Raw genomic sequence first — 19,891 nt, forward strand, 5'->3', positions numbered from 1 at the left:
TTGGCCAGAAGTATTCCTACATTTTCCGTTGATCAGAAGTATTCCTACATTTCCCTTTGGTTAGAAGTATTCCTACATTTCCCTTTGGTAAAAAGTATTCCCACATTTCCCTTTGGTCAGAAGTATTCCTACATTTCCCGTTGGTCAGAAGTAGTCCTACATCTCCCGTTGATCAGAAGTATTCCTACATTTCCCTTTGATCAGAGTTGTCCTACATTGCCCGTTGGTCAGAAGTAGTCCTACATTTCCCGTTGATCAGAGTAGTCCTACATTTGGTTAATTATCCTAATCATTTAAGGAAGTCTCCTGTACTTAGGCTAAGTACACCATAATCTGTGACATAATAATAACATCAGACAAAGTACACCATAATCAGTGACATAATAATAACACCAGGCTAAGTACACCATAATCAGTGACATAATAATAACATCAGACAAAGTACACCATAATCAGTGACATAATAATAACATCAGACAAAGTACACCATAATCAGTGACATAATAATAACATCAGGCAAAGCTCACCATAATCAGTGACATAATAATAACATCAGGCAAAGCTCACCATAATCAGTGACATAATAATAACATCAGGCAAAGCTCACCATAATCAGTGACATAATAATAACATCAGGCAAAGTGCACCATAATCAGTGACATAATAATAACATCAGGCTAAGTACACCATAATCAGTGACATAATAATAACATCAGGCTAAGCTCACCATAATCAGTGACATAATAATAACATCAGGCAAAGCTCACCATAATCAGTGACATAATAATAACATCAGGCTAAGTACACCATAATCAGTGACATAATAATAACATCAGGCAAAGCTCACCATAATCAGTGACATAATAATAACATCAGGCTAAGTACACCATAATCAGTGACATAATAATAACATCAGGCTAAGTACACCATAATCAGTGACATAATAATAACATCAGGCTAAGTGCACCATAATCAGTGACATAATAATAACATCAGGCAAAACACACCATATTCAGTGACATAATAATAACATCAGGCAAAGTACACCATAATCAGTGACATAATAATAACATCAGGCAAAGCTCACCATAATCAGTGACATAATAATAACATCAGACAAAGTACACCATAATCAGTGACATAATAATAACATCAGGCTAAGTACACCATAATCAGTGACATAATAATAACATCAGGCAAAGCTCACCATAATAAGTGACATAATAATAACATCAGACTATGTACACCATAATCAGTGACATAATAATAACATCAGGCTAAGTGCATCATAATCAGTGACATAATAATAACATCAGGCAAAGTTCACCCTAATCAGTGACCTAATAATAACATCAGGCAAAGTACACAATAATCAGTGACATAATAATAACACCAGGCTAAGTACACCATAATCAGTGACATAATAATAACATCAGGCAAAGCTCACCATAATCAGTGACATAATAATAACATCAGGCAAAGCTCACCATAATCAGTGACATAATAATAACATCAGACAAAGTACACAATAATCAGTGACATAATAATAACACCAGGCTAAGTACACCATAATCAGTGACATAATAATAACATCAGGCAAAGCTCACCATAATCAGTGACATAATAATAACATCAGGCAAAGTACACCATAATCAGTGACATAATAATAACATCAGACAAAGTACACCATAATCAGTGACATAATAATAACATCAGACAAAGTACACCATAATCAGTCACATAATAATAACATCAGGCAAAGCTTACCATAATCAGTGACATAATAATAACATCAGGCAAAGCTCACCATAATCAGTGACATAATAATAACATCAGACAAAGTACACCATAATCAGTGACATAATAATAACATCAGACAAAGTACACCATAATCAGTGACATAATAATAACATCAGACAAAGTACACCATAATCAGTGACATAATAATAACATCAGGCAAAGCTCACCATAATCAGTGACATAATAATAACATCAGGCAAAGTACACCATAATCAGTGACATAATAATAACATCAGGCAAAGCTCACCATAATCAGTGACATAATAATAACATCAGACAAAGTACACCATAATCAGTCACATAATAATAACATCAGGCTAAGTGCACCATAATCAGTGACATAATAATAACATCAGGCTAAGCTCACCATAATCAGTGACATAATAATAACATCAGGCAAAGCTCACCATAATCAGTGACATAATAATAACATCAGGCAAAGCTCACCATAATCAGTGACATAATAATAACATCAGACAAAGTACACCATAATCAGTGACATAATAATAACATCAGGCTAAGTACACCATAATCAGTGACATAATAATAACATCAGGCTAAGTGCACCATAATCAGTGACATAATAATAACATCAGGCTAAGTACACCATAATCAGTGACATAATAATAACATCAGGCAAAGCTCACCATAATCAGTGACATAATAATAACATCAGGCAAAGCTCACCATAATCAGTGACATAATAATAACATCAGGCAAAGTACACCATAATCAGTGACATAATAATAACATCAGGCAAAGTACACCATAATCAGTGACATAATAATAACATCAGGCAAAGTACACCATAATCAGTGACATAATAATAACATCAGGCAAAGTACACCATAATCAGTGACATAATAATAACATCAGGCAAAGCTCACCATAATCAGTGACATAATAATAACATCAGGCTAAGTACACCATAATCAGTGACATAATAATAACATCAGACAAAGTACACCATAATCAGTGACATAATAATAACATCAGGCAAAGTACACCATAATCAGTGACATAATAATAACATCAGGCAAAGTACACCATAATCAGTGACATAATAATAACATCAGGCAAAGCTCACCATAATCAGTGACATAATAATAACATCAGGCTAAGTACACCATAATCAGTGACATAATAATAACATCAGGCTAAGTACACCATAATCAGTGACATAATAATAACATCAGGCTAAGTACACCATAATCAGTGACATAATAATAACATCAGGCTAAGTACACCATAATCAGTGACATAATAATAACATCAGGCTAAGTGCACCATAATCAGTGACATAATAATAACATCAGGCAAAACACACTATATTCAGTGACATAATAATAACATCAGGCAAAGTACACCATAATCAGTGACATAATAATAACATCAGGCAAAGCTCACCATAATCAGTGACATAATAATAACATCAGACAAAGTACACCATAATCAGTGACATAATAATAACATCAGGCTAAGTACACCATAATCAGTGACATAATAATAACATCAGGCAAAGCTCACCATAATAAGTGACAAAATAATAACATCAGACTATGTACACCATAATCAGTGACATAATAATAACATCAGGCTAAGTGCATCATAATCAGTGACATAATAATAACATCAGGCTAAGTGCACCATAATCAGTGACATAATAATAACATCAGGCTAAGTGCACCATAATCAGTGACATAATAATAACACCAGGCTAAGTACACCATAATCAGTGACATAATAATAACATCAGGCAAAGCTCACCATAATCAGTGACATAATAATAACATCAGGCAAAGCTCACCATAATCAGTGACATAATAATAACATCAGGCAAAGTACACCATAATCAGTGACATAATAATAACATCAGGCTAAGTACACCATAATCAGTGACATAATAATAACATCAGGCAAAGCTCACCATAATCAGTGACATAATAATAACATCAGGCAAAGCTCACCATAATCAGTGACATAATAATAACATCAGACAAAGTACACCATAATCAGTGACATAATAATAACATCAGACAAAGTACACCATAATCAGTGACATAATAATAACATCAGGCAAAGCTCACCATAATCAGTGACATAATAATAACATCAGGCAAAGCTCACCATAATCAGTGACATAATAATAACATCAGGCAAAGCTCACCATAATCAGTGACATAATAATAACATCAGGCTAAGTACACCATAATCAGTGACATAATAATAACATCAGGCTAAGTACACCATAATCAGTGACATAATAATAACATCAGGCTAAGTACACCATAATCAGTGACATAATAATAACATCAGGCTAAGTGCACCATAATCAGTGACATAATAATAACATCAGACAAAGTACACCATAATCAGTGACATAATAATAACATCAGGCAAAGTACACCATAATCAGTGACATAATAATAACATCAGGCAAAGCTCACCATAATCAGTGACATAATAATAACATCAGGCAAAGTACACCATAATCAGTGACATAATAATAACATCAGGCAAAGCTCACCATAATCAGTGACATAATAATAACATCAGACAAAGTACACCATAATCAGTCACATAATAATAACATCAGGCTAAGTGCACCATAATCAGTGACATAATAATAACATCAGGCTAAGCTCACCATAATCAGTGACATAATAATAACATCAGGCAAAGCTCACCATAATCAGTGACATAATAATAACATCAGGCAAAACACACCATATTCAGTGACATAATAATAACATTAGACAAAGTACACCATAATCAGTGACATAATAATAACACCAGGCTAAGTACACCATAATCAGTGACATAATAATAACATCAGACAAAGTACACCATAATCAGTGACATAATAATAACATCAGACAAAGTACACCATAATCAGTGACATAATAATAACATCAGACAAAGTACACCATAATCAGTGACATAATAATAACATCAGGCAAAGCTCACCATAATCAGTGACATAATAATAACATCAGGCAAAGCTCACCATAATCAGTGACATAATAATAACATCAGGCAAAGTAGACACTAGACGTCCTCTATATAGAACGTGAAGCGGGAGCAAAGTCAACCATTTTATATACCTCGGTGTGTATTCGGCAGGGGACAGAATCTGAGCCTTCCGTATAGGGATAAACGATCTGCCGAACGTCCAATATAAGGCAGTGCATTTTTCGATGATGCAATTATTATAAGAGCAGAAACATTTTTAACTGGAAAACTAGAAAAAGCCTTCTCTAACAATGATAATTTTTGCTTTTTCTACTTAGCGTGTATAGAATAATGAATCAACTGATCATCTCGTTGGCATTACAGTATAGCTGTGGAATTTTGTGATTTACTGCTTGAAACCTATTCGTCTTAAATCATTTTCGTGAGTCACATTAGCGTCATGATCATTAAGGTGACATATTTTGATATATATAGTTACTGCATTAATTTTCGCGAATTTTGGTGATTTTGCGAATTAGCGAAATTAAAACCCCATGAATATTAGCTACTATACAGAACATTTACATACCTTTAACAGGCGGGCACTACTGTTCGCGGTGAATTTGAAGAGTTATTGTGTAAGATATATATACTGTTTCATTTTTCATTGTAAGATATTCTATATCCAGCTGTAATGTTATTCATGTGTTATTTCCACAGAAAAAAATTAATACCATACTTACAAACACGATTTGACCTCAATAATTTTTATACGTTGATGAAATATTTTTTGAACTATTAACTGCTTTTGAACCCAAGATTTGGAGCCAGGTATTTTTACTATTTGAACAATCATATAAAGAAACTTACATAATATGAAATTTTCAGTGGCAGTCATAAACACTGTGAAAAACCCACAATGTTGATTCTGGATACATTTGCCACAAAATTGATGTTTTGTGACCATTTATCTGACTTTGAATAAAACAAGGTGTTTTGGCCAGTATCATTTTCTTTTTCTTACAGAGGGCACCAAACTTCCTAAACACCGGTAAAAAAGCCGGAGTAACAGTTATGAAACAGGAAAGTAAGAATATCGGCCTATTTCAACCAGGTAACCTAAACCAGGATACAATTTAGAAAAAAAAATTTCAAAATTCAAAGTTCAAATCTCATCCTGGTCAAAAACAAGGTTATTTTCTTACGTCATATTTCACAAGTAAACAAAACAATTACAGGAAAATATAAAAAAAAAAAATACAATGTTAATTTATTCACATCATATTTCACAAGTAAACAATACATCACCATGAAACATAGCCATTGTGTTTTTATTTGCTACTTGACGTCAAGGAAAAGATTCATTAATGGTCAAATGTGTCATATATACGTGTGTAAATTGTAAAATCAATAATATAATTTTAATAATTGAACATCAGGCAATATATAGGTTTTTAGAATTTAGAAACATATATTTATTGATTATTGTTTGTAAGTTGATTTGTAGGTATTTGTTTACGTATAGATTTTGTCATAAATTCACGGTCTGTATTATCTTGTCTCCTATATATATATAGTGGATCACCAGCTGTTCCTACCCACGCCTCACTCTAGCGGAGCTTGTACGTAACTATTACAGTAATGTATTCACCGTTAGATCGGGCCGTAACGTAAAGCTATGGGACGCCATATCTTTCACATATGGTTCAGATACTGTATACCATATGGATTTGCGTTTTCATTATATTACATTGCTTTTATCTATGATATGATTTGATCTTATAATATAAAACAGTGGCCAAAATATTTAACTATAAATTATGTTAAAAATGGTAAATACACTTTACTTTATAAAAGGTGGATATTTTCGTGAGTGCTTACTTTTGTGATTTTCAACAGTAAAACTTTTACTGTCTTGTTATTTTCACTATTGATATTGTTTAAGACTTTTAGCCACATAGTTTTATTATGCGTGGGGGATAATTTCGGGTAATGTTAGCTTAATGTTAGTGTTATATTTTCCTCGCGTAAACCATGTTTACAGTAACTTTACGTTAAACTTGAATTGAGTTATGTACTGTCAAAACTTATTAAATCGAAATCTTCCATGGGACCAAGGAAGTATTTCGACTTATCCTAATACTGTGATCCAACTGATTTTTGCGGTAACTTAATTTCGCGTTTTCTTGTCTATCTCCTCTTTTGCGGCGATCTAATTTTGTAATTTTGAGTAATAAAGTTCTTCTGTACTTATGTCTAACTTCTGTTCTTATGTCCTTATGTCTGACGCTTCTCTGCACGGCAATTTACTTAACGGTTTCTACTTGGTAGCACAATACTCGATGCAATTGTAAAAATGTAATATTGCTAAAACTAGACCTTGCCATATTTGACCCTTAAATTTCTCAAAAAAATTCACCACAATCTTTGCTTAAGGTGTTGAGCCAACTTTTTAGAAAATATTTTTGGTGCACTCAAACTGGAAGCGGATGAATCACATTTGTTAAAATTGAAATGGCCGAAGATAGCACTCAAAATTTCGACATGTTATTTTTTAAAACGCCGCCGAAATTGTATTTGTTACTTTTTCCTACAAAATTTGTGATAATGAAAATGTAATTATTTACACTCTTGAGTAAATTGTATAATGTGACGTCATAATACATGATTTTGATACCATTTATGATAAAAAAATGAATCCTGTTATAAACCTCTACCAGGCAACTTTAATTTGGCCTTGTATCACAGACTAATGGGACCTTTTGAGTTTTCAAATGTTGGTTCTGATATTGCTATATATAATCAGTTGGCTTTCAGCAATCGTCACTATTCGATACTCAGTATTCAGTAAGTTTATTGTACAACAGTTTCTTACACGTATAATTTGGATACGTGTTGAAATCTTCTGATTTCAAAATGTAACGGATAATTTCGTTCACATTACCTTTCATTTCAAGCGCTCTATCAGTCTGGGCTTTCATTTTGTCTCTATTTCTAAGTACCGAATTGCAGAAAAATGGTCCGAAAATTATCCGAAAACTGCTCCCATAGTATTCTCTTGACCAGTCTTATAATAAACGTTTAATTATCCGTAGAGAGTAACGAAAAAGGGAGTTATTTTCGATCAGATGTGCTAAACATTGATCAGTCTTCTTGAATTTCCTGTTTTCACAGTTCTTATTGAAAAAAATGATGAGTATGGTTAAAATAAGACATTCAGCATAAAGCAAAATACCAGAGAGTGCAATAGTATAAGACTCTTTCATATGTGGATATGAAGGATAGGGATATTCTACTCGAGGGTCACAAAAGATAGTAAAACCTGAGGATTGCATTTTGTGATACGAAGGTAGAATATCCCTATCCTTCATATCCACGTATGAAAGAATATTTTTCTCTCATACCTCGACGTTTCATTGCAATTTTAGTACTAAAATTTTCCGCCATTTTGTAATAAATTCGAAAAAATCCGTGACTGCATATTTTCATCGCAAATCCCGTTGTTTGTATCTTTTAAAGTAAACCGAGTCTAGTTTCTTAAAAAATATTAAAATGTACCGAGAAAATACTAATTTTGATGACGCTGTGACGTCACGAGGCTTTATTTCATGGGTAGTCATACAATACAGCCGAAGGCGACATGAGTGTATTGCCCTAGACCAGCCAGTATTACACGTGTAGGTATGAGAAAAAAATACATCTGGATGCTTATCTGTATCTTTATAGAGAAATATATATACTTATTCAGAGACACTAATCAATTTATAAAACTCTTCTACTTTTTCATTTCATGGTGTCCCACGGTGTGACAACTACGTACAATTGACATGCATTCGATATGGATCACTGAATGTCTCCTGAATATGTGTAACATAAACTAATAGTTGGTATCAACAGCATTGAGGAACGTTATATTAAGGTATGTACGTTTTATTTAGCACCTTTTACATTAACATAGAACATGCACTAGTAGATTATCCGGTGGTTCCTAAACTGTGATAAGTGAAGATTAATGATCGAGTGTTATGACGATCGTCAATTGTTTCTTCCTTGAACTTGTCATTCCATTCCTTCCTTCCTTATTTGCACTATCCTATTTTAGAAAATATATAAATATATGTTTCTTCATGGAATTATTTTTATAGTAATAAACAGTACTACACGAACATTGATCCACATTTTTGTTGCAAATGTGGCAAGACCTGACATGAATATAATCATGTCGACCATACTTTCACAGCACTACAGATAGTGTTAGGGGAAATAGCTCTAATGTAGCCTGTGAAAAAGATAATCCAAAGATGAAATGTTCTATATAATGATTTATTACAGTCGGGTGTGGAGCGGAGAAATATCCAACTCTACACTTCCAAACCTAGGCCTAAAGTGAATATTCAAGTAATACAAAATGATAATATAAAAAAAAAACCATACAGGAACAAAAATGTAAACAGCACTTAGTCTAAACGTAATATACAATAGTCGCTAATTAACTAACGCGAAGGTTACCGGCATTGAGAAGTGCTAAGAAGGATTAGCTAAAGGAAACACAGGTAAATACATTATAATATGTAAGTTAAAGCAATATATCACAATAAAGAAACGGTTATTATATTCAAAATGAAGCTTTGTATTTTACTTCTAAACTTAGAATATTAAGTATGTTCGAGTAGATTTAAACAAATAAATAACATCACAAATGTCCGAATAGGAACCTGTCACAAACCGCGTGACATTACGATGTGATGTTTTATATTACATTCACGATAAGTGTACGTGTTTCCATTACTCCACAATCGATCCTTTCCTTAAAAAGGAATTCACTCTAACTTTTATAATATAACAAATAGTTGTTGGCAAATACATCCTCGATATTCTTGGGATTGCTAGATTAATGTCGTGATACCTATCACAGGATTATATCATAGTAAAATTGAAGGTACTTATAAGGACAAATACCTGACCAATCATAAAGACTTCATTTGAAGATTATACAGTGATCCTGTCCACCTTCATAGCCACACAGTATGCCGTAATAAGATTTCATTAATGTACAACAAAGAACCAAATTATCTTTCTCATCTGTTGTTATACACAGCGCCTTCATTTTTGGTATCCCAAAGTTAAGGGGAGTGATAGTTAACCATGGGATAACGAGGATCGATACTGAAAAAAAACCCAAGCCGAATATGTTTTCTCTTAAAAAGCGATAGTGCAACGCAGCATTAACATAGATCCACAATTCTCATGAACGTCCTATTGATGTTTTCATTTCATCCGTATAGCATGGACTTGGACTTATTTGGTCTAGTTTTATGAATTTTTCCTCCTATTAATAGCCACGGTCATTTAAGGACAGCCAAGTTAGTGGAAGAAAGCCGGAATGCCCGGAGAAAACCACTGACCAGCGGTCTGTATCCGGCAATTGCCCAACTTGGGATTTAAACTCACGACCCAGAAGTGAAGGGTTTGTGGAAATATGACGGGACATCTGAACCACTCAGCCACCACTGCCCCAGACATCCGAAAATTATCAAAATTGAATATAGTTAAAAAAAAACCAACACAACGTTTAGTAAAGCTTAGTGTTGAAGGGAACAGTTATAACAATAGTGATTGTAGTGACCATTATTTCATTTTTATAGATAATGACTTGATTACAAATACACGAATATACTGATGATTAGGATGAATAGAAATCATCATTATTATTATAGACTGTATGTCTCCGCCTGTGGTGTTGTGAAGAACAGTACTTGCATCTAAATAATAAAACATTTGTATTGATCTAAACAATCTTGTTATATTAATCATATATATGATGCTTTTGTTGCTGAACAATACATATTGTCAATAGAAATACACATATTTTAGAAGGACTTGGTGACGAAGCCAATATTTATAGAGTCCTTGAAAAGTACATAGTGTAATAAAATTATTATAAAATAAGATACGTTTCTGTCTCTTGTTAAAGATCATGTTGGATAAGGACGCAACTAAACAGCTGTCTTAAGAAAAAAAGCTTTACTGAAATGTTTTCAACCGTAGCCGGTAAGTGTCCCAATTAATTTCGATATTAGCTGGAATGTGTTGTACTTCAAATTTGGTTGGTAGCATAACGTCCTATTAACAACCAGGGTTATTTAAAACGGTATCCTGTGTCTGTGGTTTGTTGTGTTTTGTGTATGTGTGTGTGTGTTTTGGGAGACTGCAGTATGTTTTTATGTGTCTGGAGTTATATTCGGCTTCTTCTAAACGACTATTAAAACATTAAGTAAGTGATCACAATATTGAAAAGCCACATTCTCTGATATTAAATGTGGCCAAACTATTTATTGAATGATAAATAATCCCTACATAGGAGTATAGTATCAAACATTTATGATATATTTCACTTATTGAAACTACGACAATTTCTGATCAATAGCTCTTTGAATATGCATTACACCTTATGTTGCGTAAACAAATTATCTAACTATACATTGGGATGGATATACTATTTCTATACACGATTCCCGTGTAGTGCGTCGAATTGTGACACCTGTTGTTTCGTTGCAAATCATTTCGGCTACATGAGAATTTACCTGTGCATGACCAACTCCGACACACACAATAGGTGTTGTGTGACGTCACTAGGAGTTCGTTCAAATACCAATTATTATCGTAATTATATGGTAATACTTTAATCAATACCTTCTACAACATGTTGGCTTGTAATATTTATTTTCATTTTCGTTATCTATATTATGTTATTGGCATTGTTTTCCTTTCAATAGATAATGAAATGTAATGATATTTTCAACTGATGTTTTATTGCAACATCGTTTACACCTGTTATGAGGGTTGGTTGCCCATCCTCGATACTCCAGGGGTTCCGATCACTTACGATCTCTACACCCCTGGACTATCTCATAGTAGCGAGGGTGTTGGTTGCCATGCTAAGCAAAAGACATGTCCGAACAACGAAACACGAAGATAATTTAATTGTTACTATTGTTATTTTGCTGTTGTTATTTTTCAATCACTACAATTTCTGTCTCTGATAGAGCAATGTTGGATGTTGATATCTATTTTTATTTTAACAGAGAATCCCCCTAGTGCCACGCCCTCTTCCCCCGACGGTGACGCTGTTAACATCCTTCTCGCTGTTCTAGCTCTCCTCGTCATCATTGCCGTGATGTGTGGTGTGGTCATTTGTATTATAAGGAAATCAACCAGAGACGGTGAATTGTATTATGAAAACGTCGATGACGAAGAAATGGGCAAAATGAATGTGGTGGAAATAGAGGAAAAACAACCACTTACGAGCACGACTTCCTGACTATAGGATTATCATTGTGTGTAATGTATGAAATATCGTTTGTATTGATGATCTATTCTGTATTGCATAATACGGAGTTATCTTCCCTTGCGGGTAGGTACTGATTGTTACGTCATGATTTTTATGAATGCAACGTCATATTTTCAAAGAAAAACGACATAATTTCTTACTCACAAAGTAATGACGTCACAATCGATACCTACCCACAAGGGATATACAATGTAGCACTATACAAACGGATTATCAATTCAATTTGTAACTGTTTTCCTGAGCACACCAAGGGAGAATGTATTCACTTTATTGTCACCTCATGATCAAGGACCATGTCCATTACATATGATAAACCACCGTTGGTGTAAACCAGAAACTTTTCGAAATGGATGTTTGCGACTATATTTCGCTTATGATTACCGTGCGAAATGAAATAGTAAAAGAGATCCACTTTACATATATATTCACAAATAATTCTTCTGGCAAAAATTGTGAAAAAAAAGACAAGAAAAAAAGTTATAAAACCGTAAATTGTATAGAAACAATAGGTATTAAAGGTGTAGTATACTAAACGTGTATACTATTTTAACCATACTGGCAAAGACACTACTGGTCACTATTTACATTGTTGACTGGCGGTAACGTTTGACCTTGTTGTATTCTTGTACGATGATCCTGAAAGATTGAAAAGTCTCATCTAAAGGACATCAAATATGGAGACGAATTGATTGTTAGTGTAAATCCAATAATCGATGCATAAAGGTCTATAGATCATAGGGATGTTTATTATATTTTTAATTGTGGCAAAACATTACGAAATTAAATTTGATGTTTAAGGATGTAGTCTTCTGAGGTTTCAGTCCCGTTGAAGTCTCGTTTCGACAAAGATCAAAGAAGTTATGAGATTTTCAAATACAATTTATCAATATCTGTAGCAAGTTGCCAGTTGCAAATTTTGTCAAAAAATTACAGTTATAACTTAAGCAGATTTTTTTTATACAGGGATTTTAAGAAATGAGCCATTTGGCAGCCATTTTGCAGCCATTTTGAAATTGTGTCTTTTTTCGCTTTGAGTAGAGCCAAAGTTTTACCATTTTTTACTGAAATTGTTTTTACTTAAATCATCACTGCACCAGCATTTTTAGCTGTATCGTGGTAATTTTTTGCTGTAAATCTTTACTTGGTTCGTGGTAATTAAAATATTGAGCATTAATGTGTGAAATGATTCACTTTTTCCACTTTATTTTTACATTTAATGGTAATTTGAGCACATTTATTTTTTACTCTAACATACTGCAAAATAACAAATATTCAAGTGGGGCAAAAAAGTAAGAACACGGACCACCCATTTTTCTGCCTGATTTTGAAAGAACAACCCTTTCCCTATTGATATGCAAAATATAAACAAAAGTTTAATACCAGAACTTTTTCTATAAAGGGTTAGATTTGGCAAAAATGGCTGAAAATGATGCATTTTGTAGTTCAAAATTAAGGGGTAGGGGTAGCATATATTGTTATTCTGAGAAAAAATATTAGTCTTATTAATCAAAACTGGTATATTTTAAAAGAAGACTACTGGAAAATAAATTCTACAAACATTAATACATATCAAACATCTCATTAGGAAATTATGGCTTTAATATCTTGTGTATATGGTCAAAACGGCAAAATTCCCATAAGATCCAATATTTTGTCAACTAGGTATCTTTGAGTGACAGTAGCTCAAAAACGAGCACATGGACATATGTTTTTTCTTTCATTTTCTTTCATGGTATGAAATCCTCTTTCCAAAAATCTATATGAGAAAAAAAGTTTAATATAAGAAAATTTTGACTTCTCAGAGGAGTACATCCTTAAGGAAAGGAAAGTTTGCTTTTCTTTATACAATGGAAGCTATTTCTATAATAACTTAAGTATTTTATTTATTCATTGAAGGTCCGTCTTTAGATATCATGAATTAAACCGTATGTGTGTTTTGTATATCATCGGCATTGATCGGCGGCATAGGTACTTATTATTATGATTAACGACGACAGCCTTTTTTAACAAAATACTTGAAACCTGCGAATGTTTTATTTATTTTACTCGAGGTTAGAAGAAAAGTAAAAGTATGTGTAAGAGTTCGTCAAAAACTTGACCTTTCCTTTTAGCACCTTTAACGATTTCTGTCCCAGTCACATATATTTTTATGTAGAGTGGTCTTTGGACATAATTCCGTTTAAAATATAAATTTAGCCGATTAGATAGTTGCCAGAAAATTTTAATTTATTAGTCATTTGAATGATTGACCTTCCATTGTTTAGTATTTTAATTAATATAATTCAAGTTGTCATTTATATATACATTATATACATTAGCAAACATCCATGGAGAGTCATGCCATTTAACAACATAACAAAATGGAGCAATTTAATCCATTTTTGTTCTCAATTTACAAATGTGCTTATTCATTTCATGCTTTTTTTTAACTAATTATAATAAAAGCAGGTTTGTTTTCACATTAACTCCATTTCTAATAGTATAAATGTCAATTATGATCGAACTCAATGTGAAACGCAATTTTATTAATATGTGGAGACATGTTCAATATTGCACGTTTTACTTGACTTACTTAACCTCGCTTTGGGCTTTTGGTTAGTTTCATTCTTAACAAAAAAGGGTTTTATATATTTCACCCATAAATCTTGTTATGTATGATATTAAATAATATATTATTGTTTCATTGTTGAATGCATTGTAGCCTTTAGTGAAGGTGATCTTATATTAATTGAATTTATTTATGAAGTTGTTTCCTGTGACTGTTCAGATGCATAAAAACATACAATGTTGTATGAGTAACCCAATAAAAAGCATACGTACAATACCTTTAATTTGGTAAATTTTTATACTCACGGAGGTACCATGTTTACATGCCTACTGTCAACTGTTTGTATGTAAGTATACGACTCAGAAAGGTTATGCCTGGGCCCAGTTTCACGAACATTCCTCAATTTTAAGCAATTCCTGAACTTAAATTTCCCCATAAAAAGTATTACAGAAGTTAAGGGAAAATCCTAAGTTAAGGAACCTTCCTTAAAATCCGTAATGCATTCTTATGGATAATTTTAAGGTGAGGGATTCCTTAAATTTAAGGAATATTTGTGAAACTGAGCCCTGAGGTCCAATCCTATTGACATTTTAACATATTTTTATCAATAAAATACTAATAAAATCTGAAAGAAACATTCAAGATGCAATAATTTTATAGAAAAATGGTATTAACATAATTGTGTAAGTTGTATATTTCCTTGTTAGAAGACATCACGCAATACATTAAAACTGACAATACTAATGGAAAACAAATCATTTTTTTGAATCTATTGAAATTGCATTATTATATACTTAGTTTCATATCAAAAAAAAATAATCCATCCCCGTGTTTAACAATCTATCATCAAAGGAAATGTAGTCATTTTAATGTCTACTTACATAGCAATCTTATCAATTACCACAAACACGTGATAGAAGGGAGATAACTCATATCAATCACATAACAATGATAATCATATTTTATTCAATCACAGAGATGAAATTTACACTCAAAATACATAAAACATGCATGCAAAAAATAATTGGAAATGTATGAAAATATGCTTTCAAATACTAGTTCTCCAGAGGGAGAATATATATAAACATTAAATAGTATAGATATCCCTTTCACAAATTAACTCAAATACTAATTTGTGAAAGGGATATTTATACTATGAAAATATGGGTAGACCATTAGAACAATTTACCATTTACAACTACTGTGGACCCTCGATAATCCGTACACATATATTCTCTGTTCAACCGGATTGTAATTTTAACCTGATAACCGGATTTCGTTCTCTTAGTTTATAATAAAATCCATTTCTTCAAATTTCTGTCCGGATTGTGAGTTTTCCGGACTATAGACGTAAGGTATATCGAGGATCTACTGTACCACAATTATTTAATTTATTGTTAGTTGACTTTATAAATATTTATCACCGTCTACATCCCTGTTAAATGATTGATGGACAGGCCTGTATGCAGTAAGTAAATGGAAGAAAACAACAGTTTTAAATGGTTTGTTCGACGGCGGCCCTGAAAAGAGTGAAGTGATGATGTTACCCCGTCTTTTTAAATAAGCAATAATTGTTGATATATAAATTCTCTTTTTAAGATGCTCCACCGCTGACAAATGGTATTTTTTCTCTTATCAAAACAGAAGCATACAAATTTGTATTTTTCTTCAGTTACAAAAGTTACTTACTTTACACCGTTACCACCATAGAAAAATTTGAGTTTCTTATTTTACTTCAAGATGAAAATATCAAAAATGACTAATTGCGTCCCGAAAAAAATCGATGACACTATGTCCTATATGGAATAAAGTACTGATTGATTATACTCTGCCGGCGGCGGAGCATCTTTAATGATAATATATATATAACCATACCCACTCCCTCATCCTCACTCACCGACACCTAGTCCCTCTCTCACCCTCCCTCACCGACACCTAGTCCCTCTCTCACCCTCCCTCACCGACACAAAGTCCCTCTCTCACACTCCCTCAACGACACCAAGTCCCTCTCTCACACTCTCTCACCGACACCCAGTTCCTCTCTCACACTCCCTCACCGACACCCAGTCCCTCTCTCACACTCCCTCACGACACCTAGTCCCTCTCATATTCCATCACCGACACACAGTCCCTCTCTCACCCTCCCTCACCGACACCAAGTCCCTCTCTCACACTCCCTCAACGACACCAAGTCCCCTCTCTCACCGACACCCAGTTCCTCTCTCACACTCCCTCACCGACACCCAGTCCCTCTCTCACCCTCCCTCACCGACACCTAGTCCCTCTCTCACACTTCCTCAACGACACCCAGTCCCTTTCTCACACTCCCTCACCGACACCCAGTCCCTCCTTACACTCCCTCACCTACATCAAGTCCCTCTCTCACATTTCCTCACCGACACCCAGTCACTCTCTCACACTGTCTCATTATCATAATCCCCACCACTCTCGCCCTCTAAGTCTCCCTAATCCTTTTTTCTAACTCTCCCACTACCTAACCATTTTTGTCACTCACCCTCTTCCTCACCCTTTCTCTTACCCATCCTCTTCCGCACCATTACTTCCTCACCGTTTCTTTCACTCACCCACTTCCTCACTCTTTCTCTCACCCACCCACTTCCTCATCCTTTTTCACAGGCACCAACTTCCTAAATCTTTTTCGCAATCGATCCTTCCCTCATCCTTTTTCTCCATAACTCACTCACTCACTCACACTTTTTCTCATCCACTCCCTTCAACTTTTGTCTCACTCACCCACTTCATAATCCCTTTTCTCTATCATCCACTCCCTTAACCCCTTTTTGTCACTCACTCACTCACTCACTCACTCACTCACTCACTCACTCACTCACTCACTCACTCACTCACTCACTCACTCACTCACTCACTCACTCACTCACTCACTCACTCACTCACTCACTCACTCACTCACTCACTCACTCACTCACTCACTCACTCACTCACTCACTCACTCACTCACTCACTCACTCACTCACTCACTCACTCACTCACTCACACACTCACTCACTCACTCAAAAATCCCTTTTCTCCATCACCCACTCCCTTCACCCCTTTGTCACATTCATCCACTCCATAACCACTTTTCTCACTCACACACTTCCTCACCTTTTGTCTCACTCACCCACTCCCTTCATCCCTTTTCTCACTCACCCACACCCTTCATCCTTTCTCTCAATCACCCACTCTCCTCTTCCTTTTTCTCACACACCCGCTCCCTCCGTCCTTTTTCTCACTCACCCACTCCATAACCACTTTTCTCACTCACACACTTGCTCACCCTTTGTCTCTCTCACCCACTCCCTTCATCATTTTTCTCACTCACCCACTCATTTCATTCTTTTTCTCAATCACCCACTCCCTCATCCTTTGTCTCACTCACCAACTCCATAATCCCTTTTCTCAACCACCCACTCCCTTCATCCTTTCTCTCACTTACCCACTCCATAACCCATTTTCTCAATCACCCACTCGATAACCCATTTTCTCTCTCATCCACTCCCTTCACCCTTTGTGTCACTCACCCACTCACTCACTCTTTGTCTCACTCACCCACTCCATAACCCATTTTCTCACTCACCCAATCCATCGCCATGTAATTGGGAACCGTTCCAAAGAAACAGCAACATCTGACAGGTGTATCCTGATAGAAAATGTCTACTTATGTCAGAATACCTATAACAGAACTAACAAAAGGAAAATTTATATGATCAAAACAGATGTAAGTATGTTTTACATATTGGTACATTACGTACCTGTGTTTAATTAAAGAATAAAACTTCCCATCTAAACTTTATTATATGATTATATGAATAAAACGGTCGATCTTACTAAAGATTCATATTTGCAATAGCTCCTTACTTATGTCTATTTCATTTTTAACTTTAAATATTTTGGCAGAACGCATTGTTGTAATTTCTGAACACTCATAAATTGATGTTTTTTTTTACATTTGCATAATATATGAATGTTTCGCATTTTCATTTGTTTTTCTGTAAGTACATGTATATGGTAGGGGATTCTATATATTTATATTGGGGAGTAGCATTGCAGTTAATCTCCATGTTAATTATGACCGTCAACAGCTAAATGGGTACGCGTATAATAGTCCCACTGAATAAGAATCTATTGAAGATCATCGTAACAATCACATACATTCATTCGTTCGACCGTTTGTACGTTCGTTCGTTCAAGTATTCATTTAATCAATCAATCAATCAAATAACCCATGGATTAGTATTTAAAAATTATTATCAATACTATAATGTCAATGAACTATATACATGTTTAGGCATATGTCAATTAATTAATATAGAGAGCAGAAAAAAAGATCGAACAAAGTTACATGTATCTGGTCCAGTCAACGTGAAGAACAGTGAGGGATTGCTCATTTCAGAATGTACATGTGGACATATATAAGATAAAATAGACATATTGAAAGCAATGTTATATGATAACATGAGGTTTTGTGACAGCCCACTATAAAATTTCAGGGGTGAATAGACCAAGGTTATGCATTTTCAACTACTGAATTGTATGTGGTAGAGGTCGGGAAGTACACTGAAAAATATTGTTTCGTTCAATTGAACTTTAGATGATACAAGTTGGTTAATCAGAGAGCACTGTGGAAATAATGCGTCCATAAAAATGCACTATTCAGAATATAAGTTGGCTAGTCAAGGAGAACATTGGAAATTATGGACACACGAAAGTGCAATATGGAATATCAGTTTGATACAAAATCTATTTAGGGTATAATAGAATGTTAAGCGTGGTCAGAGAGATGAGATTATTGTAGTGTTTCGCATGATGTTCCGTCTTTGCATATTACATGATTATCTCCCTTGTTGGAAGACATCGATTCTGACGTCAATCTTTTGTGGGCTGAATTCACGTCGTATTTTATGAAAAGAATATGACGTTTATGTTCGAAAGCACATATCATCACAATCGATGCCTACTCACAATGGCAGATAACTCTTTAATATGCAAATATGGAAAAATGGGTAAACCAAAAACGGCAATGGGCAATAACGGCATGTAAAATTAAAAGTGACATTGAGAAACAAGAAGCCCATTAGGCATGTATCGCTCACCTGTTCCAGGCCAAGACCAAAAGCTACCAACTTAAAGGTTTTGATTTAAACTTAATATATATATTCCTGTTGAAGGATTTCAAAGAATTCGCTATATTTCAATATTTGGCCCCGCTTCTCAGGCTA

At 34.3% G+C, this 19,891-nt stretch overlaps 1 long non-coding RNA gene across 1 annotated transcript; it reads left to right on the forward strand.

The window, feature by feature from the left end:
- The first annotated feature begins 8,559 nt into the window (after positions 1-8,559).
- On the forward strand, positions 8,560-14,925 carry LOC138336917 (uncharacterized). Its single transcript, XR_011210487.1, has 3 exons — positions 8,560-8,671; positions 10,727-10,803; positions 11,838-14,925. It is a non-coding gene; the product is annotated as an uncharacterized lncRNA (long non-coding RNA).
- Positions 14,926-19,891: the final 4,966 nt, after the last annotated feature.

This window comes from Argopecten irradians, chromosome 12 (genome assembly GCF_041381155.1).
Source record: "Argopecten irradians isolate NY chromosome 12, Ai_NY, whole genome shotgun sequence".
In the NCBI taxonomy this organism is placed as follows: Eukaryota; Metazoa; Mollusca; class Bivalvia; order Pectinida; family Pectinidae; genus Argopecten; species Argopecten irradians.